The sequence below is a fragment of the Hyperolius riggenbachi genome, chromosome 1 (genome assembly GCF_040937935.1).
Source record: "Hyperolius riggenbachi isolate aHypRig1 chromosome 1, aHypRig1.pri, whole genome shotgun sequence".
NCBI lineage: Eukaryota > Metazoa > Chordata > Amphibia > Anura > Hyperoliidae > Hyperolius > Hyperolius riggenbachi.
In genome coordinates, this window is record NC_090646.1 from 543,508,505 (window position 1) to 543,535,356 (window position 26,852).

At 42.4% G+C, this 26,852-nt stretch overlaps 1 long non-coding RNA gene across 1 annotated transcript in view; it reads left to right on the forward strand.

Moving 5' to 3' along the window:
- The window catches only part of LOC137556902 (uncharacterized), a 51,652-nt gene that overhangs the window by 13,692 nt on the left and 11,108 nt on the right, over positions 1-26,852 (forward strand). The window contains exon 2 of the long non-coding RNA XR_011029506.1: positions 4,829-4,909. This is a non-coding gene — a long non-coding RNA (uncharacterized lncRNA). The remainder of the gene's footprint in view (positions 1-4,828; positions 4,910-26,852) is intronic.

Sequence of the window (26,852 nt, forward strand, 5' to 3'; positions counted from 1 at the left end):
GGCCACCGCCGTGGAGTAGAGCTCCCTACAACAACCTCTGCGCAGCACACTCCAACGTCGTCTTCCAGATCTTGTCGGCCGACCTCCTGCAATTGCAACCCCTCCTGCCCAAATTGCTCTGGGATTTGGGTTTCCGAGTCCTCTTCGGACTCGCCTTGTATTTCAGTGCGCGGTGCATTTCCCACAGTTAACGGTTGTGAATCCAGGCACAACATTTCTGGCTGTTCCTCCATTGACCTTTGAAAGGTGGAAGTTTGTTGGGCTGGGAATAGCTCCTGCGAATACCCCATTGTGTCCTGAGGTAATTCATCGGACTGGTTATCTGGCAGTTGTGTGCGTGGTGTCGCTGCCGGTTGTGTCAGCTTTGTGCCCACTGGCTCCTTGTAACTGGCTGAGGACTCGGACCTCGTGCGTGATGTGCTGGTGCTGCTTAACCCACTGCTGGACGCTTGAGAGGTCATCCAAGTAATTATCTGGTCCTGTTCTTTTGGATTTGTGAGGGTTGTTGTCCTGGACAACATGGGCGGTATTGAGTGGGTTTTCTTGGGTGCTCCCCTGTGGCCTGTACGTGAACCGTCAGGGGAAACACCTCTTCCCTTGCCCCTCCCTCTTTCACCGGATTTCTTCCTCATTTCACTTATCCTTACAGTACACGCTGACTGGCAGCAGTACAGTGGCAGTACAGAAATGCTATACAGTACCACTATTCCCAGCAGCGACACAGAGCACAATGCTATACAGTGACGGGTGAGCGGTGTACCACTATTCCCAGCAGCGACACAGAGCACAATGCTATACAGTGACGGGTGAGCGGTGTACCACTATTCCCAGCAGCGACACAGAGCACAATGCTATACAGTGACGGGTGAGCGGTGTACCACTATTCCCAGCAGCGACACAGAGCACAATGCTATACAGTGGCGAACGAGCGGTGTACCACTATTCCCAGCAGACACAGAACAGTACACAGAATGCTATATAGTGTGGCTGAACGAGTGGTGTACCACTATTCCCAGCAGACACAGAACAGTACACAGAATGCTATATAGTGTGGCTGAACGAGCGGTGTACTACTGTTCCCAGCAGACACAGAACAGTACACAGAATGCTATATAGTGTGGCTGAACGAGCGGTGTACTACTGTTCCCAGCAGACACAGAACAGTACACAGAATGCTATATAGTGTGGCTGAACGAGCGGTGTACCACTGTTCCCAGCAGACACAGAACAGTACACAGAATGCTATATAGTGTGGCTGAACGAGCGGTGTACCACTATTCCCAGCAGACACAGAACAGTACACAGAATGCTATATAGTGTGGCTGAACGAGCGGTGTACCACTATTCCCAGCAGACACAGAACAGTACACAGAATGCTATATAGTGTGGCTGAACGAGCGGTGTACTACTGTTCCCAGCAGACACAGAACAGTACACAGAATGCTATATAGTGTGGCTGAACGAGCGGTGTACTACTGTTCCCAGCAGACACAGAACAGTACACAGAATGCTATATAGTGTGGCTGAACGAGCGGTGTACTACTGTTCCCAGCAGACACAGAACAGTACACAGAATGCTATATAGTGTGGCTGAACGAGCGGTGTACTACTGTTCCCAGCAGACACAGAACAGTACACAGAATGCTATATAGTGTGGCTGAACGAGCGGTGTACTACTGTTCCCAGCAGACACAGAACAGTACACAGAATGCTATATAGTGTGGCTGAACGAGCGGTGTACTACTGTTCCCAGCAGACACAGAACAGTACACAGAATGCTATATAGTGTGGCTGAACGAGCGGTGTACCACTGTTCCCAGCAGACACAGAACAGTACACAGAATGCTATATAGTGTGGCTGAACGAGCGGTGTACTACTGTTCCCAGCAGACACAGAACAGTACACAGAATGCTATATAGTGTGGCTGAACGAGCGGTGTACTACTGTTCCCAGCAGACACAGAACAGTACACAGAATGCTATATAGTGTGGCTGAACGAGCGGTGTACTACTGTTCCCAGCAGACACAGAACAGTACACAGAATGCTATATAGTGTGGCTGAACGAGCGGTGTACCACTGTTCCCAGCAGACACAGAACAGTACACAGAATGCTATATAGTGTGGCTGAACGAGCGGTGTACTACTGTTCCCAGCAGTGACACACAATGACTGGGGGGGACCCTGGCTAGCGTGGCTGGAGCGCGAACTACCCTGCCTGCCTACCCAAAGCTAAACCCACAGACAAATGGCGGAGATATGACGTGGTTCGGGTATTTATTTACCCGAACCACGTGACAGTTCGGCCAATCAGAGCGCGTTCGGGTCCGAACCACGTGACCCGTTCGGCCAATCACAGCGCTAGCCGAACGTTCGGGGAACGTTCGGCCATGCGCTCTTAGTTCGGCCATATGGCCGAACTCGAACATCACCCGAACAGGGTGATGTTCTGCAGAACCCGAACAGTGGCGAACACTGTTCGCCCAACACTAGCAGGCGCTAGAGGCTCAGCCGCTTGGTCTCCAATATGTCTCCAACTCTGTATACTGCTCGCTACTTCCTGGTTTAGTAGCGAGCAGTATATAGAGTTGGAGACATCGGAGACCAAGTGGCCGCTGAGCCTCTAGCGCCTGCCTGGAGCCCCAGAGACTTCTTGTATTTGCCGCTCTACCGCCGCGCATACTGGGAGGGGGGCCCCCCGAGGTGAGGGAGGGAGGATAGGAGTCGAGGCCCCCCAGGGGGAAAATAAATTAAAAAAAATATAAAAAACAAAAAAAATACTTAATGGGCCCCTGAAGCAACAGAACTTCAGGGGCCCTCGTGCGGCGGCACGGCCTGCACGGCCGTATGTCCGCCACTGGGATGGATCAAAAACTGATCCGTGTAAAAACTAATCAGTGAAACAAGCACAAAACATATACGAGCGTCACGTCATCACAACTGAGCCTACGGTTCTCCTTTCTTTGACGCTGCAGGATTGTACTTAATTGTACTTAATCTGAGTGTAGGGACTGTACAATGTCACATTATAATGCACAAAAATAGGTAAAAGCAACTGTCATTGGATAGGCCACACAAAAAAAGGTTGTGGTGAGCCAACAAATAGCAATTATTATGTTAGTTGTACTGAAAGTCTTTTTTTTTTTTACATTTTTACTTTATATAGTAAAGTACTTTGTATTAAATATGTTTCTATTAATATTTTTGGATTATGGAACGAATCATTTGAGCTTCCATTAATCCTTTTTGGGAAATTTGCTTTTGATATAAGAGTGCTTTGGATTACAAGCATTTTCCAGAACTAATTATGCTCACAAAGCAAGGTTCCACTGTACTTTCCTAGTGGTTCTGGATGGGTGACCATGAGCTATTTGGGTATTGTAAGTAAATAGTTTACATGTTAGTGTCCACAATGCTATCCTGATGAGGACTGCATCCTCTGTTGCCCCCAGCCTGGCTCAGTCCTTCTGCAAATCAGCCTGGACTAGGCTCTGATCCCCTGGGCCAGGACCTCTGACCTCAATACAGTATTCACAATTAGACAACTGTCTTCTGATAGCAAATTAGCATAACTGAAGTCAACATGTGGATGTATGTTAAAGGAAACCTAAACTGATGAAGAAAAAAATTGTTTACAGGGGCCCATACACTGGTCGATTTAAGCAATCAATTCTATCAAATTTAGCAACCGATTTGCAGCTGATTTTGATTGATTTGATCTATCTGACAGGACGGAAAATCTAGGTCGATCTGCTGCCAGCAGGCCCATAGAGTTGCATTGGATCTAATGGTCCAATAATGCATTTAGATCAATTTCTAATAGATTTCCCATATATTTCATTCTGAAATCTACTGGAAATCTGTTCCTAGTGTGTGGCACACATCAAATAGATTCCTGTCAGATTCGACTTGACAGGCATCTGACAGAAATCTATCTAATGGTTGAATCTGCTGCAAATCTAATGTATGGCCACCTTTAATTACCTAGGGCTTCTATTGGCTCCCTGCAGTCGCCCTGTGCCTGCACTGGTACTCAACAAGCCTCCACAATGGCTATCGACTGGCGCAGTGGCCACTGACTGGCTCAGTTAACAGAATCAAAACTGAGCCACAGCAGGGGACCGGAGGATCGTTGAGTACAAGCGCGGGCACAGGGTGACTGCAGGGGGGCGGTAGAAGCCCCAGGTAAGTTATACTCTTTTTTTTCTCTGCATCAGTTTAGGTACAGTTTAAGGACTGCCATCAAATTCTATGCCTTTTTGCTTAATATCGGAAATTTAAACTTCTTAGGAAATAAAATTGCGGACCTCCACAAATCTGGTTTAGTGTTGAGAGCAATTATAAATACCACTGGACCTCACTGCTGTCGTACTGCTCAGAAAGGATACATATGTTCCCTTATTCAATTAACTTTTTCTCCTTAGTGTTATCCTAGGAAATATTTTTTAATTTTGTCTTTGAAATAATTTTTCATCACTTTTCAATTAAAAAAGTACCAAAAAGTGAAAAAGTACAATCAACAGTTTACTGAGTATTTTTTGCTTGCTGGTGATTTAAAGCCTAGTTCCCCAACCCTGGTCTCGGGGCCCACCAACAGTAAATGTTTTGCAGGAAGCCACAACCATTCACAGGTGAGGTAATTAGCATCTCAGCGGAGCTGATTACCTACCTCTGTGGATTTCCACAAAACATGCACTGTTGGTGGGCCTTGAGGACAGGGCTGGGGAACACTGGTTTAAAGGACATTTCATTAGCAAGGTGTGAAGATATCACCTTGAAGAAAACTCAGATGAGACAATTTACTGCATATGGGACATTGTGTCTCCTAGGGAAGAAGGTTCTTTGACAGAAAGGTGAAAATCAGTCCCAGAACATCACCAAACATCTTGTAAAGATGCCGGAGGAAACAGGTAGACAAGCATTTATATCCCTAGTGAAACAAGTCGTATTTCAACATAGCCTCAAAGGTTGCTTAGCACAGAAAAACTATTTCTCCAGAGCCACCATAGAAACACTACATTGTTATATTCAGAGGAACAGGGTGAGGATTGGAAGCCAAAGAACTCCATCCCAGCCATGAACCAAGGTGTGGGAGCATCATCTCTTGGGAGTGCTTTGCTGCAGAAGGGATTAGTATGCTTCGAAAAAAATAGATGGCATCATGAGGAAAGAAAATTACGTAGATATACGGAAGCAGCATTCCAGGAAGAAAGTTGAAGCAAGTAACAATTGTTGTTTGTAAATGGATAATGACTCCAAGCATGCCTCCAAAGCTGTGGAGAAATGGGTTACAGACAAGTTCAATGTATTTGAGTGACCATCACAAAGTCCTGACCTCAACCTGACTGAAAATGTGTGGGAGCACTGAAAAAGCATGAGTGATCAAGTAGACCTACAAACTTGTCCCAGTTACACCAGTTCTGTCTGGAGGAATGGGCCAACATTCCAGCAACTTCTTGTAAGAAGCTTGTAGAAGGCTGCCCAAAATGTTTGGCCAAAGTTAGACAATTTAAAGGCAATGCTACCAAATATTAAGAGTGTGTATAAACTTGAAACCCAGTGAAACTGTGATATATGAGCATATTCAGTAAAAGATGGTAAAATTGCACAAGCAGTGTAATGCACGTTAGTATAGCAACAAGCGTTACCTAGGTTACTTGGATTGTGCCATTTGCAGAATCCCCACTACATCAGTGGCATAAGGATCTGTAAAATTGTCATGCACTAGCCGCATGCAGCAATTTTACCATCCTTCACAGATTATACCTCATAGTAAATAAAAACTAAAATACAGGTGTTCCCCTACTTACAAACTGGTTCCATTTGCGGGAGATTGTTTGTAAGTTGAATTGGTTTGTAAGTTGAGTCTGTGTGTTAAACATGGTAAAATGTGGATAACTGATTTACTTTTTACTCTGGATTTGGACATATAGTTTAAGCTATGTTTTTGGTTGTTTTGAATGTTCTTTTCAATGTGTCTTAAACTCCTTATAACAGTTTATATAATACTGTAACATTTAACAAACATATGAAATAAAAAAGCAGAATTGTATATTTTGTACATGAAGACAAATACAACTTTATTTGTATCTCTACAACATTGTAAATTGAGTCGTTTGTAAGTGGTGCAATCGTTGCTACAGTAACGTGCGTTACTAACGAGTGTCATCAGTACTAATGCTCATTGCCGTAGAAATGGTCACGCTACTCTAGTGTCGCAGGTCGCAGTAATAATGTAATTTGAGGTATTTGATGCCGGAAGTATGGGTAATATTGCCATGCGCTGTCTGTGCACGGCAGTATTAGCTCAATTTTGTGCCATTGATCTTTCGCCTACGCATCCAAGACAGATAAAGAGAACTTTTTGACTAGAGTTCCACTTCTGTAAAGGAAAGTTTATCTCGCTTACTAGAAGATGATGTGTTCTTTAAAAGATGTTCTTGCAATAAAATTACAGTATCACACGTATGAGTATTGGCTCATGCATGGTCCGCCAGGATCACCAGTTGTACAAGTTGCACAGAATGCTTTGCACGGCCTGTCCTCGATTTTGTCTGTTTCTCTGTTTAACTAATGTCTCATGTTTGTGCACTTTGTACTTACCGGTATGTGTGTGCGTGTGCGTGTGCGTGTGCGTGTGTGAGAGAGAGTTGGTGGTTTTTAGCTATATGTATGCACAAGGTACAGAACTGAGTGCTCTCTGAATCTTGCTTCCACAAATATATTCAGTAAACCATAAAAGTAATTGCCCATGATTTTTTTCCTTGCTTCTTCTTTTTGTGGTTGCCTGGTAGACACATATTATTATTATTATTATTATTATTATTATTATTATTCACTTGTATGGGGGTCGCATTTACTTTACACTGAATCATCTGTAACACTACCTGTCCCTCACAATCTCATACATTACAAGACATCCTGGACCATTAAACCTGAATGATATCTACATAATGAGGAACAGGATGATGAGGCTATGCATGCAGCTGTAAAAGAAAATAACTGATCTAATAACAATAATTGTTACAGTGCCACCTAGTGTTACTTAGTATAGTTACAGGCATTGCTATACTTCAAAGCTGTATCTCACCCATTACCAAAGGGAGCAAAGGCTCCCAACAGCTAGTGAGTCTGCATGACATACATCACCCCAGTCCAGGCATATTTTTTATATGGGTGTATTAGGACATCATAGCAGAGATTGAAGCTGGCAGCAGCACACAAGTTGGGTCAGGGGTTGTAGCACAGACAAAGGCAGAACATTAAAGCAGAGGTCAAGGCAAGCTGCACACACACACAGGAAAAGTGCAATTCCAAATTAGCCAGGTGAAACACAACAGCAACGTGCAGGATCAATGGCAACCACCGGAGCTGCTCACTTACTTACTTACTGTACTGTTACCAGAAAGGGCTTGTAATACTGTTCTGGGATATCTCGCATGTGTCTCTGTACTAAGTTTGCATGCTAGCCAGCACGCTTGTGCCTACAGCCAGGATATGTGTTGTGCATTACTGTGCAAACACCTACAAAGGTCAAAAGGTGCACACCTACTGACCCATCAAGGACACCTGAAACCACCAGGAAGCCCATAGAACCTTAGAACAATGAAGTGCCCCTTGCCTGGTCAAGAGCATCCACAAATCTTTCCGCAATAAACAGAGGGGGAGGTGGGGTATTGCCACAGGTTGGCACTGTAAACCTGTGTGTGTTGCATTGCTCACCTGTCCCAGCGCGCTGTTCTGTCCATGCTCCATCTTATTCCCTGCTGCCTCCATGATCTGGCACAGGTTATTTACACATAACATGCACTGCATTAAGAAGAGGCAGGCAGCGGGGCTGAAGACTGAGCTCAGACGGAGCAGCGCACCGTGACAGGTGAGTTATTACAATTCAGTGTTCTCCACAGGCTCTTTTAGCCAAGTGCTCCACCTGGCTAATTTGGAAGGCACCCAGCTATCATCTGCTCACCTCCTCATATGCTGTCAGCAGAGTTGCGCTAGCCCTGCATTCCCCCCGTCATGCTCCATCCGGCTACTTTTTCATGCCACCTGGCTGTAAAAAATTCTGGGGAGAACACTGAAATTCAGCCAGCCACACAGGGACTCTGGGGCAGTCGGAAGGAGATCACCTGGGGTAAAGGGGGGGGGGGGGCAGCTGGCTTGAGGGCTAACTTTGCTTGAGGAGGGGTAGGGGGCCCCCAGGTTACATTAAACCAGGGCCCCATGCTGCTTAAACCTTCCATGCCTGCAGATGACTCAGATCTTAAGGCATGTCCACCATCAACTGGTAACTGCAGCCATAGTCTCATGTTCTTCCCTCATGGATAGCTACATCATTATATTGAATGATGATTAGGTAACTTCTTTCATCAGGTTACTTAGCTCTCTCAGTACAATACTAACACCGGTTGTTGTACTGATTTCCTGTTACCCATTATATGTTTCCTGTCCGGGGCTCAATTTGACTAAAGGTGGCTATACATGGTACAATTTTTAATTTTTTTTCGATTAGATAATTTAGTTCAATTATTCTGTTAGATCGAATATAAAGATTTTTCTCGAAAAAAAAGGGATAATCGTTCAAATTTCTTGATGGAAAAAAAAAATATTTTCAACTTTCATTCGATTCGATCATTTAGATCGAATAAATGGGAAAATCGAACATTTTTATTTTATCGTGTATGGGCACTATAATGGTTACCATCTGATCTGCCTGCCATGGCCATGGTCTTTTTATTGGTAATCATTTTGGCTGTTTGGTCTCATCTCTCACTTGTCCACAATAATGTGTTTGCCTGGTGTTCCTGTACCAGAGCCTCCTGCCCCAACTCTCACCATGATCATTCCATCCAGGTGAGTGATGTGGGGAGATCTGCCTAATTCACGATACAATGGTTTATGACCATTTCCAAGCAAAACCTTCACATCTCATTTTCTCTTGTGAAGCTCGGTGTTGCATGGAGCCAGTATAAAGACATTTAAATAAACTATGTTTAGAAAGAAAGTGTAATTATTTTTTAATGAATGCACAATTGCCCCAAATGACATTTTTCATTCATTGCCTTGGAGTTCAGTTTTACATTAGAGAGGGGAGTTCAGAGGTGTGTCTTGCCTTGCAGTGCTTGGGACCTCTGTCACCCTACCTTTAAGGCACCCCTGTACTAAGTTAGGTCGAGATCACATTATTACTGTAAACCTATAAACCGTTATATAAAAGTCACATATTAATGCAGGTATCCAGAGAAGCGGTAAATGTCATACTGTGATCTTTTCAGAAAGCTATGCATGCAGTCTTCCTGTGAAAATACTTTTAAATGAGACTAAAGTGTGTGTTACTGAAGCAGGATTTATTTGGCTTGAAAACGATTATAATTTTGCAATAATCGAAATGACTTACTTATCTGTCTATTATAGGAGTCAATGTTCACTGATGCAGATAAGGTCATGATTAGATTAATATAAAAGGGAATAGATGGGAAGAAAAAAAGAAATGGAACACACCAAGGACAAAGCTACTCAGACTGGATGTTGTAAATGTTAGTTCTGACCTTAGCACTGTGAAGCTAAGTTCACATTTAGAGCTTGCATAGAACATTGTGGAGAGTGCTATATAGTAATCGAAGGTTCTGTATTCCAACAAACAGCAATCATATGTAGGCTTAAAGTCTTTTTGCGAAAGGCAATTGACAATACAGGATACAATGCAATAACCACGTGGATATGCTTGTCTAAAAATACATACAACATACTGACCACACAACAACACAACACACTAAACTATCCAATAAGGCATAGCAAGCTTTTTAAAGCGGTCTAACATCCAGCATTACAACTTTTCTTTAAAAGATTGCTTACAGCTTAGAAACTATTATGCCAGATTTTTTTTTTAAGCAGAAATTCATTGAATGGGTTAAACATGACATTTTAGTTTTGCATTTAGCTAGAAATCCGCATCCATGCTGAGGTTTAGATACAAATGTACAGGATCTTCTCAAAAAAATAGCATATTGTGATAAAGTTCATTATTTTCTGTAATGTGCAGATAAACATTAGACTTTTGTATATTTTAGATTCATTACACACAACTGAAGTAGTTCAAGCCTTTTATTGTTTTAATATTGATGATTTTGGCATACAGCTCATGAAAACCCAAAATTCCTATCTCAAAAAATTAGCATATTTTATCCGACCAATAAAAGAAAAGTGTTTTTAAAACAAAAAAAGTCAACCTTCAAATAATTATGTTCAGTTATGCACTCAATACTTGGTCGGGAATCCTTTTGCAGAAATGACTGTTTCAATGCGGCGTGGCATGGAAGCAATCAGCCTGTGGCACTGTTCAGGTGTTATGGAGGCCCAGGATGCTTCGATAGCGGCCTTAAGCTCATCCAGAGTGTTGGGTCTTGCATCTCTCAACTTTCTCTTCACAATATCCCACAGATTCTCTATGGGGTTCAGGTCAGGAGAGTTGGCAGGCCAATTGAGCACAGTAATACCATGGTCAGTAAACCATTTACCAGTGGTTTTAGCACTGTGAGCAGGAGCCAGGTCATGCTGAAAAATGAAATCTTCATCTCCATAAAGCTTTTCAGCAGATGGAAGCATGAAGTGCTCCAAAATCTCCTGATAGCTAGCTGCATTGACCCTGCCCTTGATAAAACACAGTGGACCAACACCAGCAGCTGACATGGCACCCCAGACCATCACTGAATGTGGGTACTTGACACTGGACTTCAGGCATTTTGGCATTTCCCTCTCCCCAGTCTTCCTCCAGACTCTGGCACCTTGATTTCCGAATGACATGCAAAAGTTGCTTTCATCCGAAAAAAGTACTTTGGACCACTGAGCAACAGTCCAGTGCTGCTTCTCTGTAGCCCAGGTCAGGCGCTCTGCCGTGGTTTCTAGTTCAAAAGTGGTTTGACCTGGGGAATGCGGCACCTGTAGCCCATTTCCTGCACATGCCTGTACACAGTGGCTCTGGATGTTTGTACTCCAGACTCAGTCCACTGCTTCCGCAGGTCCTCTAAGGTCTGGAATTGGTCCTTCTCCACAATCTTCCTCAGTGTCCGGTCACCTCTTCTCGTTGTGCAGCGTTTTCTGCCACACTTTTTCCTTCCCACAGACTTCCCACTGAGGTGCCTTGATACAGCACTCTGGGAACAGCCTATTCGTTCGGAATTTTCTTTCTCTGTCTTACCTTCTTGCTTGAGGGTGTCAATGATGGCCTTCTGGACAGCAGTCAGGTCGGCAGTCTTACCCATGATTGCGGTTTTGAGTAATGAACCAGGCTGGGAGTTTTTAAAAGCCTCAGGAATCTTTTGCAGGTGTTTAGAGTTAATTAGTTAATTCAGATAATTAGGTTAATAGCTCGTTTAGAGAACCTTTTCATGATATGCTAATTTTTTGAGATAGGAATTTTGGGTTTTCATGAGCTGTATGCCAAAATCATCAATATTAAAACAATAAAATGCTTGAACTACTTTGGTTGTGTGTAATGAATCTAAAATATATGAAAGTCTAATGTTTATCAGTACATTACAGAAAATAATGAACTTTATCACAATATGCTAATTTTTTTAGAAGGACCTGTATCTTTGTTTGGAATGCAAATAGACCTCTGAAAAGCCTGTCTGGGAAGCCCTCTGTGCTCTCTCAGAGAGGCGTTTGTTTATTTACATTGTAAATAGATACATTTGTATCTAAACCTCAGCATGGATGCGGATTTCTAGCTAAATGCAACACTAAAATGTCATGTTTAATCCATTCAGTGAATTTCTGCAAAAAAAAAATCTGGCATAATAGTTTCTAAGCTGTAAGCAATCTTTTAAAGCAAAGTTGAAATGCTGGGTGTTAGACCACTTTAAAGGGGTCATAAGGCCAATGATAGAATATCAATAAGGCAATGACACAGTCCTAAAGGCAAGGTGCTTAGAGATAAGTAAGTGGCTGGTTACCAACCACTTAACACCACAAACACAGTCTCATTTGACTACAAAAGCATCCTCTTGCATCTTCCTGACACGGCATAATAAGTTACCAGCAATACGTCCTGAAGAGTCGTGCACTTGCCATCCTCTTCCCCCCTACCCCCCCCCCCTTTCTGTACAATAAGCCAAAACACGTACTACCTCTCAAATAGTCTCACATGACTCCATTATGCACATGCAATGTGCAACCACAAGGCAAGTGATAAGTGCAATGGCTAAACTTTTTTTGAAACCCCACCTGTTTTGCTCACCTCTGTTTAGCATACCACAAGGTAATGTAGCTCACAGGTCACATATTAGTGGAAGATGGGGGCCTGGAAACTGGCTGCCCGTTCCGCTCCTTTTATCACATAACTATATTTAAACAGTAAGTCTCTTTGTAGTAGAGAGGAGTGTAATCAGCACAGTCCATGCTAGATTTGGTACTGCAGGTCTGGGCACATTTTCTGTGCTTTTACATTTTGTTGCCTGGCTTTACCCTGCCGACCGGTCCAATACCAGGTGTTGCTTGGTGAGTAAGCATTGCCTTTCCTTGTGTTTGCAGCTAAACTTTTCCACAATCAGTGGAGTGGAAGGAGTTGGTGGTACACGCTAAATATTTCTGTCATTTCTGTTAAGCTCATTAACAAAAAGGGATAATTCCTTCTCTGACCCTTTCCATAATACTAGCATATCATGCACATACCTCATCCAGAGGGTTCATTCTCCAAACCCAGCTACATGACCACTGCCTCCACCCAGTAGCCAAGGTGCAAACCTGCATAGACAGGAGAACATGCTGTACATTGTCACACCCCCTTTTCAGTCTGTAATACTGACCATAAAATAGCTATTCTGTAATGTTGTCTTCATCAAATCAACAAAGTAATAATTTTTTTCTTGGATATAAAAATCTGTAAAAATTTACCAAAATTAGAGACTTGCACGATTCTCCCAAAGTTGGGAGGGGAGGAGCAGCAAAACACAGTCTAAGCGAGTCGTCCCTTTATAGCATGGATTTCACAGTGGCCTCAATTCACTAAGATCATGCTGGAGATAATAAGGCAAGAGATAACTTGCCACTACACAGCGAGAGAGTTTCTTATCTCTCCATTCCTTAATGCTGGGTACACACGATGCGATTTCCTGCTCGATCCGTGGGATTGAGCGATTATTTCTGACATGTTCGATCGGGTTTCGATCGATACAGCCATCGATTTTGCATGTTAAGTATGCAAAATCGACGGCTGTATCGATCGAAACCCGATGGAACATGTCGGAAATAATCGATCAATACCGCGGATCGAGCGGGAAATCGCATCGTGTGTACCCAGTATTAGCTACCTCCTCTGTAGTTAAGTTTCTTCCTCTGTAGTTATTTTCACACGCAGTTAATGAACAGCCTGTCTTTAACTTTAGAATTCTGGAGTTAAAGGATTAAAGAGTTAACTTTAAGTTTGCCTGAGGTAAATTTGTTCCTGAATACTACATGCCTTATCACCATGGTGATAACTCTAGAAACGTTATTAAATACAGGAGATAAGCTTAGTGAATTGAGGCCTGTGTGGTATAATGCCTCTAGAGATAAGATATATAATTTGGTTTTTAGTTCCTGCTAGGTTTGTGCTGGTGTGCACTTTAATTGGATCTTCAGCCCTTGCCTCCAGTTCTAAGGCTTGGTAAACACCATACAATTTTCCCGATCAATGGGAAATTTCCCATCATTGCATAGTTTTCAACAAACATGTCCGATCAAGAAAGGGATCGGTTTAGTGTAGTACTGATTTAAAAATCAATCCCTCTCTTAATTAGAAGCAGATCGAACGTGCTGAAAATGATCAAACAGTAAGTTCCCTGCGCTTCTGATGGGAAAATTGCAAGGTGTGTATCAAGCATAAGAGAGGTTACTATTTCATTGTCAGTTCAAATAACCAGATTTGCATATTAGAGTGCATCATGTTTCAGGGTTGCCTTGGCAATAAAAAATTAAAATGGCATGCAGATAACCCTTGGCAAACTGTCAGAGGTACCTGCTCTAATTTTACATTAGCAGTTTACAGTGGCTGATTTAACCACTTGAGGACCCACCCTTTACCCCCCCTTAAGGACCAGCGCTGTTTTAGCTGATCTGTGCTGGGTGGGCTCTACAGCCCCCAGCACAGATCAGTGTGCAGGCAGAGCGACCAGATCGCCCCCCTTTTTTCCCCACTAGGGGGATGATGTGCTGGGGGGTCTGATCGCTCCTGCCTGCCGGGTATTGCGGGGGGGGGGGGCACCTCAAAGCCCCCCTCTGCGGCAAAATCCCCTCCCCCTCCCTCTCCTGCCTGGCCCCCCTGGTGATCTGGGCTGCACAGGACGCTATCCGTCCTGTGCAGCCAGTGACAGGCTGTCCCCTGTCACATGGCGGCGATCCCCGGCCGCCGATTGGCCGGGGATCGCCGATCTGCCTATTTAGCCTGCGAGCCGCCATCGGCGGCCCGCAGGCTATTCACGGAGCTCCCCGCCATGAATTGACAGGAAGCAGCGGCTGCTTCCTGATTAATCAGCCTGCAGCTGGCGACGCAATACTGCGTCGCTGGTCCTGCAGCTGCCACTTTGCCGACGCACGGTATAAGCGTGCGGTCGGCAAGTGGTTAATAGGTTCACATAAAGCAGCTCTAACCAGGACTACAGGATGATGTCAGCATGAACAGATAACTTGATGATAGTATAATAAGCAATGGGAACACCACTTCACACACCGTTTTAGCATGTTTACCATTCATTCCTCAATTCTTTTTATTAATCCGCCACATGCCCCCACTGCACGGGTCCCCTCCCCTTTCCTACCTCCATGAGTGCTGTAGGCGGCAGTTGTAATATGTACGCTTAGCCCTGCACCGTGCATACTACAACTGCCTTTTAGAATATTAGATAAGGCTTGAGTCAATTGATATTTTGGTCTGGAGTTCTGCCTAGCCCAAGTTTCTGATGTATAGTTCCATGATTATATTATCGGGGGAGAAATACATGGCATTCAGGACTGAGTTTGAAGGCATCATTCTTGCCATGTGATGCTTTCTATTCTGCTACTGATCATTGGAAACCTATGGAGCATAGCTCAGTGCTGTGACAGGCAAGTCTTCATTCCTTCAGGCTTTTAAAATGGCTTCACATCTCACAATTTAATCGAATGTTACAGATCTGCGGCCGCTCACAGAGGGCTAAAATGAATGATGGGTTCCTGGCAGATGTTAATAGTAAAACATTGTCAGATAGGACTTTCTTCAGAAGGTAATAGCCTATCTACCGGCATGTTTGTCCATCTAGTACATCAATGTGTATTTAAAGTGATGTATACGCAAACAAGAACAGAATACACCGTATTTCTCCAGCTTCCACTTTTTATTGTTTGAATAAAAATAAATTGCATTTACTTCCCAGGCTTGGATACCAAAGTATTAGAAAACCATACTGTACTGGGAAATATACCGTTTTTATAGCTGAATAATATTAGGACAGCGTTCAGGGAAATTATATGAACTATATTAGCAGAGTTGCTTGTGTATAGCAGAGCTCATGGGAAAGCATGTGACTAGTCTGATCAGGTGATACATTTGTAAGGCTCTGATTTGCTAGTCACAATCACATGTCCCTTCTGTTTCCTGTGTACCAGGAAGTAGTCACAGCAAATGAGAGCGTTAGAAATTCATAACCTGATCACATGCTGCTCTGTGAAATTTGCTACACATGAGCAAATCTGACCATAAGTACTACCATCTGCCTTTCTGCAGCTGTAATGTGTAGGGAAAATAAACATCATCTGGAATGTTATGTATTGTTCATATTTCAGTAACATACATTTTCCCAATTGTAGATTTGGACCTTGAAAACTTTCCACACTCTTACAGTTGTTATTTTTACATGCATGACATTACTTAAAGCATTGCTTGGAGCTGTTATTGCATGGAAAGAGTACATAATTAAAGTAATTTGTAATGGTTTTTGATGAAAAAATGAATGTTATGTGGATGTTAAGAACTTACCTAGTTGGTGTTCCAGTAACATGGCCAGTGGTTCCGAGAGCCAGCTCAAACAGCCAGCTTCCTCCTTGATCCAGCATTCCCAGTAGCTCTGCACACGAGCTCTGCACATGCATGAACCAATGTCCTTCTAGACAGGCGCACACAGCTACTTGCCCATCTTATTCTCTCCAGTGTGGCCGTTAGCAGCTGGATGGGAAATGAAATTATTAGGCCAATTGACAACTCTAATACTTTGGAAAGCAATAGGCTGCTGGGACTTGTAGTCCCACCTGATTGGTCCCTGCCCCAATAAGGTGTGGCCCTGTCCAGTGCTCTCTTGCCTATGATATAATTTAGTTGCCTGTGTGCTATTCTGCTGGGTTTGATTATCAGATTGCCTTGTGTTGTGACCTTAGTCTGACCTTTGACCTTGTGGTTACTACCACCTGGACTGATACCTGCTTGTGAACCCTGGCTTGTCCTTTTCTAGCCCATGGATACTGTGTACCTCTAGCCTCCTTGTATGACCCTGGCTTGTCCTGTCTCCTGCTCAACATTGGGTAACATGCTTTTTCCCGAGATTGCTGTCGGGCTGCCTTACTACTCTTTTGTCTGTGCCCTGCCTAGTAAGGTTCTAGTGGTGCTTCTGCCTTCCTGGCCTCAGTTCCTATATCTTGCACATTTAAGGCCTGGGTGTTAACAAGTGCTGGGATGATTCATTAGTCATCCATTGGTTGAGTAGGGACACGCTGTATTGAGATTGGGACAAAGGAACTGAAAGAAGGCAGGAGATCTGCTAGGCCTACAGCTGAGCAGGACAAGTCCTGAATTTTGCAAAAACAAACTCTGTAGTGGATAAGACTGAACAAACACAGAGCAATTAAACTATTCAAGAGCCCCCAACCCCTCATGGCCACTCAACAATGCCTGGGGTGGCACTTTCTATAGTGATTTCATACGTGGACAAATACAAATTGTATTAGCTCTTTATGAGGCTGGATTAAAATGTAATGTATTTGATGAATATGACCATAGTAATTTAAGTGAACCAGTACTGTCTCTACTCCGTCATGATATGTCAGCAGTCATCATGGTTACTTACCGGTAATAGGCATTGCATTCATCACTGACCTCATTTGATTATTTAACCACTTGAGGACCACAGTGGTAAACCCCCCTAAAGACCAGGCACATTTTAACTAAAATGGCCACTGCGGCTTTAAGGCCAAGCTGCAGGGCCGCACAACACAGCACACGAGTGATTCCCCCCCATTTTACCCCCACCAACAGAGAGCAACTTTGATTGCCCCCCAGGTGTTTTTTTTTTTAAATAAATATTTGAGTGTTCTTTAAGCAAAATGTACACTTTTTTGTTTTTTTCTTATCCCCCTCCCTCCCTGCAGCCAGCCAATCATGCGATCGGCTGTCATAGGCTTCAGCCTATGAGAGCCAATTGCTCTCTTGTCCCCCAGGGGGACAGTTGTGTCACACAACTGTCCCCAGTACAGCGCTGCTGCTGATCGCAGCGCTGTACTATGTGTAAAGACGGCGGTTTCGCCGTCTAACAGTCTCCGCCCCCTCTTCAGGAGACTGCGCGCAATCTCCTGCAAAACAGAGCCTCAGGACTTGACGCCAATTGGCGTTAGGCGGTCCTGGGGCTGCCGCCGCGGCCACGCCCATTGCCGTTAGCCAGTCGGCAGGCAGTTAAGTACTTGATGTGCAGGAGGTTGAATAAGTTGTGTTTCTTTCCAATGTATTGACTTTATACTCTGTATCCTAATTGTAAACTTATCTTTTCATCACCATCCTAAGTCTATGCATCATTTCATTTATTTGGATTGCTGGAAATGATAATTGACACCACTTATATAAGTTACAACTAGGGATGATCAGAACAGCTGAATTCTGAATTTGTTGAAATTTGGTGTTCTGCAGGCAAATACCTAATTTCGTTAGGTATGGAGAGGTGCACAGAGGGAGATGAGGGCAGAGGGAAGACTCCCTATTAGTATAGTTTCACCCGCTGCTGCTTGTAAGCCAGAGGTTCCCAAATACCTCAGGTCAATAATGCAATCGAGTTACATATAGAAATAAGCAGCGCTGGGAATGGTGGTACAATTACTCAAATTTTAATTGATATATAGTATCTGTATACGATTGGATCTGTCGGCCAAAGCAGATATGATAATAATCAGGTCACATAAAAAACATAAAATGTACATATATATGCATGATAATCTCAGCATAGCATGCGGAATACACTCAGGGATACATGGGTATATTGGTCATTATACTTTAAGGATGCAATGTTCAATTATCATTTGCTCAACATTCACACCTGAGCCACCCGATGCTCTAAAAAAAAAAAAAAAAAAAAAGACTTCAAAAAAGTGGTTTTATAAAAGAAAAATATTCCTAAAAAGTAAAATATAGATGATTCATTGATTCAACTGATTGTTTAAAAGGAAATAAATATGGCAGCCTCCACACCCCTCTTGCTTCAAGATCCCTTTAATATAAATATGTAAGTTACATAAACGTCTCTTGACCAGGTATGCCATCTTGTGGCGCAGGAAGGGAACTGCAGCTTCAACGGTTTAGAATAGTATCATTAATTGTCAGAATCAATACTCAATACTCAAAGGGCAAACGTTCAGTATAACTTATGTCCTCTTCAGATTCTCATCATATGCACTTAAGAAAAAGTACATGCATTTATACATATGCATAAATCATACAAATTGCAATACTTTTCAACAGTTCTGGTACCTGCAAGGTAGAGATATTACAACAAACACAGAAACAGCAGGGGGAGGTTACTTAGCACATATGTTTGGAAGCAGAGGTACTGTTATTGGCAGAAAATAAGTCAGCTATGATAATAAAAGGTATGTCAGTGGTTGAGGTAATAAGTGAAAAAGTGGACAAGTGGATCAGGGAGATCATGGTATATAGCTGCGATCTGGAAGGATGACATAAGGATGACCCTCAAAAGAAAAGATAAGAGGGGTAGGCAACAGAGCGATGGCTTTAAAGAGCAGTTTTCAGAAAGCTAATACCCAATCCCACCCCCATGTTTGCTGCACAGTGAGGGGGTATGGCCGAATGTAAGTCCACGAAAAGTGATAACAGGTGAAATCTGTATGGCTCAGTTCCCACTACATCAGAAAAATGCATTTTTTTTACCAGTATCAAAAAACTATAAATAGGATCCGTTCACACTTGTCAGTCTGCACCGGGCTCCTTGGATCCATCGCCGTAAGCGGACTGCATTTCTGTGCCGGACAGGCGGATGCGCTTCCGATATAGCCCATGGTGGTAACACATCTGCCCCAGGCTTAAGCCAGACCACAGCAGACCATTAGTGTAGAGACTACACTGTCCACTCCCACTGGCCTTTCATGGTCCAACTGCAGATGGCAACCTAGCCTATCTGATGAACTGACCAACTTTTGACTAAGCCCCAGCCCTGGGAAAATGTAGCTCTTGGAAATGAAGTGATCATAAATGTTTGTTATACACTAAGTAGACATTTAACAAAGCACTGGAAGAGGAAGTCTTCACAGGTGGGTTTTGTTAATGAGGGTATACTGTATGTGTTGGGGATGTTTGGTAAAGGAGAGCTTAAAAACATGGATAATGACAAATGTATAATGCCACGAAATAACTGAACACTTCTACACAGATACAAAAAATAAATAAGTGGCATATTAGAAATATCCATAATATGTCTAGTAACAGCAAAATGATGAACAATTCTGAATGGCCATTCCTGTACTGAATGGATGCTTAGGATAAGGGGTTACCAGGAGAACGTGGAAGTGATTTCTGTTCATCATGAATCAGTGATCCAGAATTGGTAAACTAACACAGAAAATATCGGAATCTATGGGCACTCACCATGTGTCTCTCTGAAAAACAACGTGGGAGATGGCTAGCTATGTGTTAGGTTTCATATATAGTTGGGAGTAAAGTCTTTTTACACAAAGGGAAAAAGAAAAAACCTTATGATCCTTTTTTGGGGTAATCCACTTGCCCCTATTAGAACTTCATATATGTAGAAAGGACCTTATCAGTGAAAAAATGCGGGCTAGAACTTTTCAATGCAAAAATATCAAAACTTTATTGATACAGACATAAAAAGAGTAAAAAATTCTCTGTTAGAGGTTCCTTGTGGATGTATCCAATACAGAATATACAGTGCAGACATCGGCTTAATCGTAGACTTAGTGCAAACTTTGAGTCCCACTCTTGCAGCTTGTCAGAATAGTCGTTTGTCAGCCACTGGGATGGTGTAATCTACATCTGGTTGGCTCAGATGTTTTTGCTTCCTTGGTGTCCTTAATGTGCATTGTCCACAGTATTGGCAGACAGTGCTCTCTGCAACTTGGCCTGATGAAGGGCCTTTTGTGCCCGAAACGAGCGTGTCGTTGCCTTTTTCAAAATTTGCACTAAGTCTACGATTAAGCCGATGTCTGCACTGTATATTCTGTATTGGATACATCCACAAGGAACCTCTAACAGAGAATTTTTTACTCTTTTTATGTCTGTGTCAATAAAGTTTTGATATTTTTGCATTGAAAAGTTCTAGCCCGCATTTTTTCACTGATAAGGTCCTTTCTACATATATGAAGTAGCTATGTGTTAGTACATACAGATGTCTCTTGATAGTTCAAATAATAATTCTGTTAATGTGCATATGTGTGTGAGTATACATTGCTTATCTCACGAATATGTACCATGTGTAACATTTTCCAGAAAAACACTTTCTTTTTTTCCATTCACTTGTATTCAGTGTTGTTCTTAAAGGATAAGTAAACTTATGAAGTAAATCCTTTACTGACCCCCATAGGACCCTGATATCTGCCCCCACCCAACAATTCGCTCACAGTAGTCAGCATACGTCTTTATACACCATGCTGCTGTTCTCTCCTGCCACTAGATGGCACTAAACTGTAACAATAGGCACCCTCTCCTTTCATTGCAATGTACAGACTAACCAGCAAGCTCATGGTGAACCAGATGTCATTGGAGTGCGTAAGGGGCTATAATGGTCCTAAAAGCCCACTTACTAAAATGCTAAGAAAAACAAAAGTTTGCTTTCTTAAAACAGAAAGAATTTGTGATAATTATGGCTCTGTACAAACTAACAAGCTGACACATCATTGCATTCCAGCGGTTCTGGAGGTGTGTTTAGCTTCTAAGGTAACAATGGTTAATTTGCATATATTCAGCAGTGATGCACTGGGAGACATCTCAAGCTCACTCCAACCTGAATTATCGCAAATTCTTTCGGTTTTAAGAAAGCAAACTTTCATTGTAATGGTATTGCTGCTTTCTACAGTGCAGATGTATAAGGCTCAGTTCACACTAGAGCCCAAAAAAATACTTTTTTTGTCCATTTTTACAGATCACTAAAACTGACAGTAAACATATCCTTTAGTAATAATAGTATGTTAATACATGTGTGTTTGCATTTTTGGTCACTTCAGATTCAACAAATCCATTGCAAAGTTCTGACTTGCACCATTCTTCCAGATAAGTGGATGCATTTACCATAGAAGCTTATGGTGGAAACGCATCAGTTCCAGACTCTACAAGGACCTCTAGGGACCACCAGAGCGGATCTGGCACTGTCTGCTCTGGCTGACTGTTTGATATCTGGCTCCAGTAAGGAGTGAGCCTTTAGGCATCTGCTGAAAAAACTGGAAGTTAGCAAACTCTGCACTGGATGCAGTGCTTAATATCTGCCCAGTAAATCTAAGTGGAACTGGGTATGAGCAAGCACTAGGGCCTTCTCTGGAGGGGTGGAATTAGAGGTTATACACACATTTATCTAAGTGCAGTACTTAAGACAAACAAATGTAAACACACACATACTTTTTCTTCATAAGTACAGTGTACTTATTCTGCAAATTGCAGTTCCACTTTTTTGGTGGGAAACACTTCCCTTTATTACAGCTATGTACACTGCAAGGATTTCTCTTTCACTGTAGTAACTTACATCCCTCTAGATATTTTTACAGCAGTCATAGGTAGCCCCCATTGTCTGCCAGCAGTAATGGTTGGCTTTCAATATTTGCCATCAGTAACAGATGGCTTTCAATATTTGCCATCAGTAACAGATGGCTTTCAATATCTGCCATCAGTAATAGTTGACTTTCAATATCTGCCAGCAGTAATAGTTGGCTTTCAATATCTGCCAGCAGTAATAGTTGGCTTTCAATATCCGCCATCAGTAATAGTTGGCTTTCAATATCCGCCATCAGTAATAGTTGGCTTTCAATATCTGCCATCAGTAATAGTTGGCTTTCAATATCTGCCAGCAGTAATAGTTGGCTTTCAATATCTGCCATCAGTAATAGTTGGCTTTCAATATCTGCCAGCAGTAATAGTTGGCTTTCAATATCTGCCATCAGTAATAGTTGGCTTTCAATATCCGCCATCAGTAATAGTTGGCTTTCAATATCTGCCATCAGTAATAGTTGACTTTCAATATCTGCCATCAGTAATAGTTGGCTTTCAATATCTGCCATCAGTAATAGTTGGCTTTCAATATCTGCCAGCAGTAATAGTTGGCTTTCAATATCTGCCATCAGTAATAGTTGGCTTTCAATATCTGCCAGCAGTAATAGTTGGCTTTCAATATCTGCCATCAGTAATAGTTGGCTTTCAATATCCGCCATCAGTAATAGTTGGCTTTCAATATCTGCCATCAGTAATAGTTGACTTTCAATATCTGCCATCAGTAATAGTTGGCTTTCAATATCTGCCATCAGTAATAGTTGGCTTTCAATATCTGCCATCAGTAATAGTTGGCTTTCAATATCTGCCATCAGTAATAGTTGGCTTTCAATATCTGCCAGCAGTCAGAGGTAGCCCTCAATATCTGCCAGCAGTAAGAGGTAGCCCCCAATATCTACCAGCAGTCGGAGGTAGCCCCAATATCTACCAGCAGTCAGAGGTAGCCCCCAATATCTACCAGCAGTCAGAGGTAGCCCCCAATATCTACCAGCAGTCAGAGGTAGCCCCCAATATCTGCCAGCAGTCAGAGGTAGCCCCCAATATCTACCAGCAGTCAGAGGTAGCCCCCAATATCTGCCAGCAGTCAGAGGTAGCCCCCAATATCTGCCAGCAGTCATAGATGCTCCTAATATCTACCAGCAGTCAGAGGTAGCCCCCAATATCAGTCAGCAGTCATAGATGCTCCTAATATCTTCCAGAAGTCATAGGTAGCCCCCAATATCAGCCAGCAGTAAAAGTTGGCTTTCAATATCTGCCAGCAGTAATAGTTGGCTTTCAATATCTGCCAGCAGTAATAGTTGGCTTTCAATATCTGCCAGCAGTAATAGCTGACTTTCAATATCTGCCAGCAATTATAAATGGCTCTGAATATTAGCCAGCAGTCATGTTTGTCAGTGGTGATCCCTGCCTCGGACAATGGTTAACAAGGGCCACAATACTGTGGGGTAAGCCCTTACCCGCACAGGCTCAGGACGGCCGCGCTGGTGCATGAAGAGTAGAGCGGCCACAATAACGTACCAGACAATGTCTCGGAGGATATGTTCCAAGAGCCCAATACTGAGGGACAAGGAGTACAAGGGAAGCCTCTGGACTACTCAGAGGCCTCCCTCAACCTAGGCAAGTATCTAACTATTTTATTTGGACCGCCTTGGGTACACTTGTGTACCAGTCCTTAGGGTTACTGTGGATGCTGGGGTCCTTTGTATTGTTTAAACCTTCCTGAGACTCTGTGGGTTCACAGGCCCTGTTGCACAGAGCCATATTAATCCATGCCAGGCACTGATGAGGAACAGAAACTTCAGAACGGCTGTATGTATGTTGATTTCCTATGGCTTGGTAAAATTTATAGGCACACTGCAGCAGTTCTGGGTATGTGTCTGGGCTTTAGGGTCATAAAGATTTGCATATTCAGCAGTGATGCATCATGGGAGATCTTTCTTGCTTACTTAAAGCTGAATTATTGCAAATACCTTTTGTACTAAGAAGGTACATTTATATTTAGCATAACATTTAGTAAGAGGGCTTTTTTGTTCTCTCTCATACCAATTTTTATTGCTGGGTACTGTGAAAAGATAATAAAAAATTGTTATTCATTTCATTGTTCAGTGGTTTTGATGTTTTAATGTTGTGGCTGAGCAGTGCATGTACAGTGCTGCCCATAATTATTCATACCCCTTGTAAGTTTTAACTTAACCACTTGAGGACCGTGGGCTTTACCCCCCTTAAGGACCAGGCACTTTTTTTCCATTCAGACCACTGCAGCTTTCACGGTTTATTGCTCGCTCATACAACCTACCACCTAAATGAATTTTGGCTCCTTTTCTTGTCACTAATAAAGCTTTCTTTTGGTGCTATTTGATTGCTGCTGTGAGTTTTACTTTTTATTATATTAATCAAAAAAGACATGAATTTTGGCAAAAAAATGATTTTTTTTACTTTCTGTGCTGACATTTTTCAAATAAAATAAAATTCCTGTATACATGCAGCGCGAAAAATGTGGACAAACATGTTTTTGATTAAAAAAAAAAACCATTCAGTGTATATTTATTGGTTTGGGTAAAAGTTATAGCATTTACAAACTATGGTGCAAAAATTGAATTTTCCCATTTTCAAGCATCTATGATTTTTCTGACCACCTGACATGTTTCATGAGGGGCTAGAATTACAGGATAGTATAAATACCCCCCAAATGACCCCATTTTGGAAAGAAGACATCCCAAAGTATTCACTGAGAGGCATAGTGAGTTCATAGAAGATATTATTCTTTGTCACAAGTAAGCGGAAAATGACACTTTGTGACAAAAAAAAAAAAAGTTTTCATTTCTTCTAACTTGCGACAAAAAAAAATGAAATCTGCCACGGACTCACCATGCCCCTCTCTGAATACCTTGAAGTGTCTACTTTCCAAAATGAGGTCATTTGTGGGGTGTGTTTACTGTCCTCGCATTTTGGGGGGTGCTAATTTGTAAGCACCCCTGTAAAGCCTAAAGGTGCTCATTGGACTTTGGGCCCCTTAGCGCAGTTAGGCTGCAAAAAAGTGCCACACATGTGGTATTGCCGTACTCAGGAGAAGTAGTAGAATGTGTTTTGGGGTGTATTTTTACACATACCGATGCTGGGTGGGAGAAATATCTCTGTAAATGACATTTTTTAAAATTTTTTTACACACAATTGTCCATTTACAGAGATCTTTCTCACACTCAGCATGGGTATGTGTAAAAATACACCCCAAAACACATTATACTACTTCTCCTGAGTACGGCGATACCACGTGTGGCACTTTTTTGCAGCCTAACTGCGCTAAGGGGCCCAAAGTCCAATGAGTACCTTTAGGATTTCACAGGTCATTTTGAGAAATTTCCTTTCAAGACTACTCCTCATGGTTTAGGGCCCCTAAAATGCCAGGACAGTATAGGAACCCCACAAATGACCCCATTTTAGAAAGAAGACACCCCAAGGTATTCCGTTAGTAGTACGGTGAGTTCATAGAAGATTTTATTTTTTTGTCACAAGTTAGCGGAAATTGATTTTTATTGGTTTTTTTCACAAACTTGTGACAAAAAATAAAATACCTTTAGGGGCCCTAAACCGTGAGGAGTAGTCTTGAAACAAAATTTCTCAAAATGACCTGTGAAATCCTAAAGGTACTCATTGGACTTTGGGCCCCTTAGCGCAGTTAGGGTGCAAAAAAGTGCCACACATGTGATATCTCGTACTCGGGAGAAGTAGTACAATGTGTTTTGGGGTGTATTTTTACACATACCCATGCTGGGTGGGAGAAATAACTCTGTAAATGGACAATTGTGTGTAAAAAAATCAAAAGATTGTCATTTACAGAGGTATTTCTCCCACCCAGCATGGGTATGTGTAAAAATACACCCCAAAACACATTATACTACTTCTCCCAAGTACGGCGATACCACATGTGTGGCACTTTTTTGCAGCCTAACTGCGCTAAGGGGCCCAAAGTCCAATGAGTACCTTTAGGATTTCACAGGTCATTTTTGTTTCAAGACTACTCCTCACGGTTTAGGGCCCCTAAAATGCCAGGGCAGTATAGGAACCCCACTAATGACCCCATTTTAGAAAGAAGACACCCCAAGGTATTCCGTTAGGAGTATGGTGAGTTCGTAGAAGTTTTTATTTTTTTGTCACAAGTTAGCGGAAATTAATTTTAATTGTTTTTTTTTCACAAAGTGTCATTTTCCGCTAACTTGTGACAAAAAAATAAAATCTTCTATGAACTTACCATACTCCTAACGGAATACCTTTGGGTGTCTTCTTTCTAGAATGGGGTCATTTGTGGGGTTCCTATACTGCCCTGGCATTTTAGAGGCCCTAAACCGTGAGGAGTCTTGAAACCAAAACCAAATGTCGCAAAATGACCTGTGAAATCCTAAAGAAATCCTAAAGGTACTCATTGGACTTTGGGCCCCTTAGCGTACTTAGGGTGTAAAAAAGTGCCACACATGTGGTACCGCCGTACTCAGGAGAAGTAGTATAATTGTTTGATTTTTTTTACACACAATTGTCCATTTACAGAGAGATTTCTCCCACCTAGCATGGGTATGTGTAAAAATACACCCCAAAACACATTATACTACTTCTGAGTACGGCGATACCACGTGTGACACTTTTTTGCAGCCTAGGTGCGCGTTTAGGGGCCCAACGTCCTATTCACAGGTCATTTTGAGGCATTTGTTTTCTAGACTACTCCTCACGGTTTAGGGCCCCTAAAATGCCAGGGCAGTATAGGAACCCCACATACAGAAGAAATGCAATGATATTAGTTTACAGTAAAAGTGCTTATATCAATAATACAACCACAGTGTTACATCCATTGCAGTTCTCTTATGATT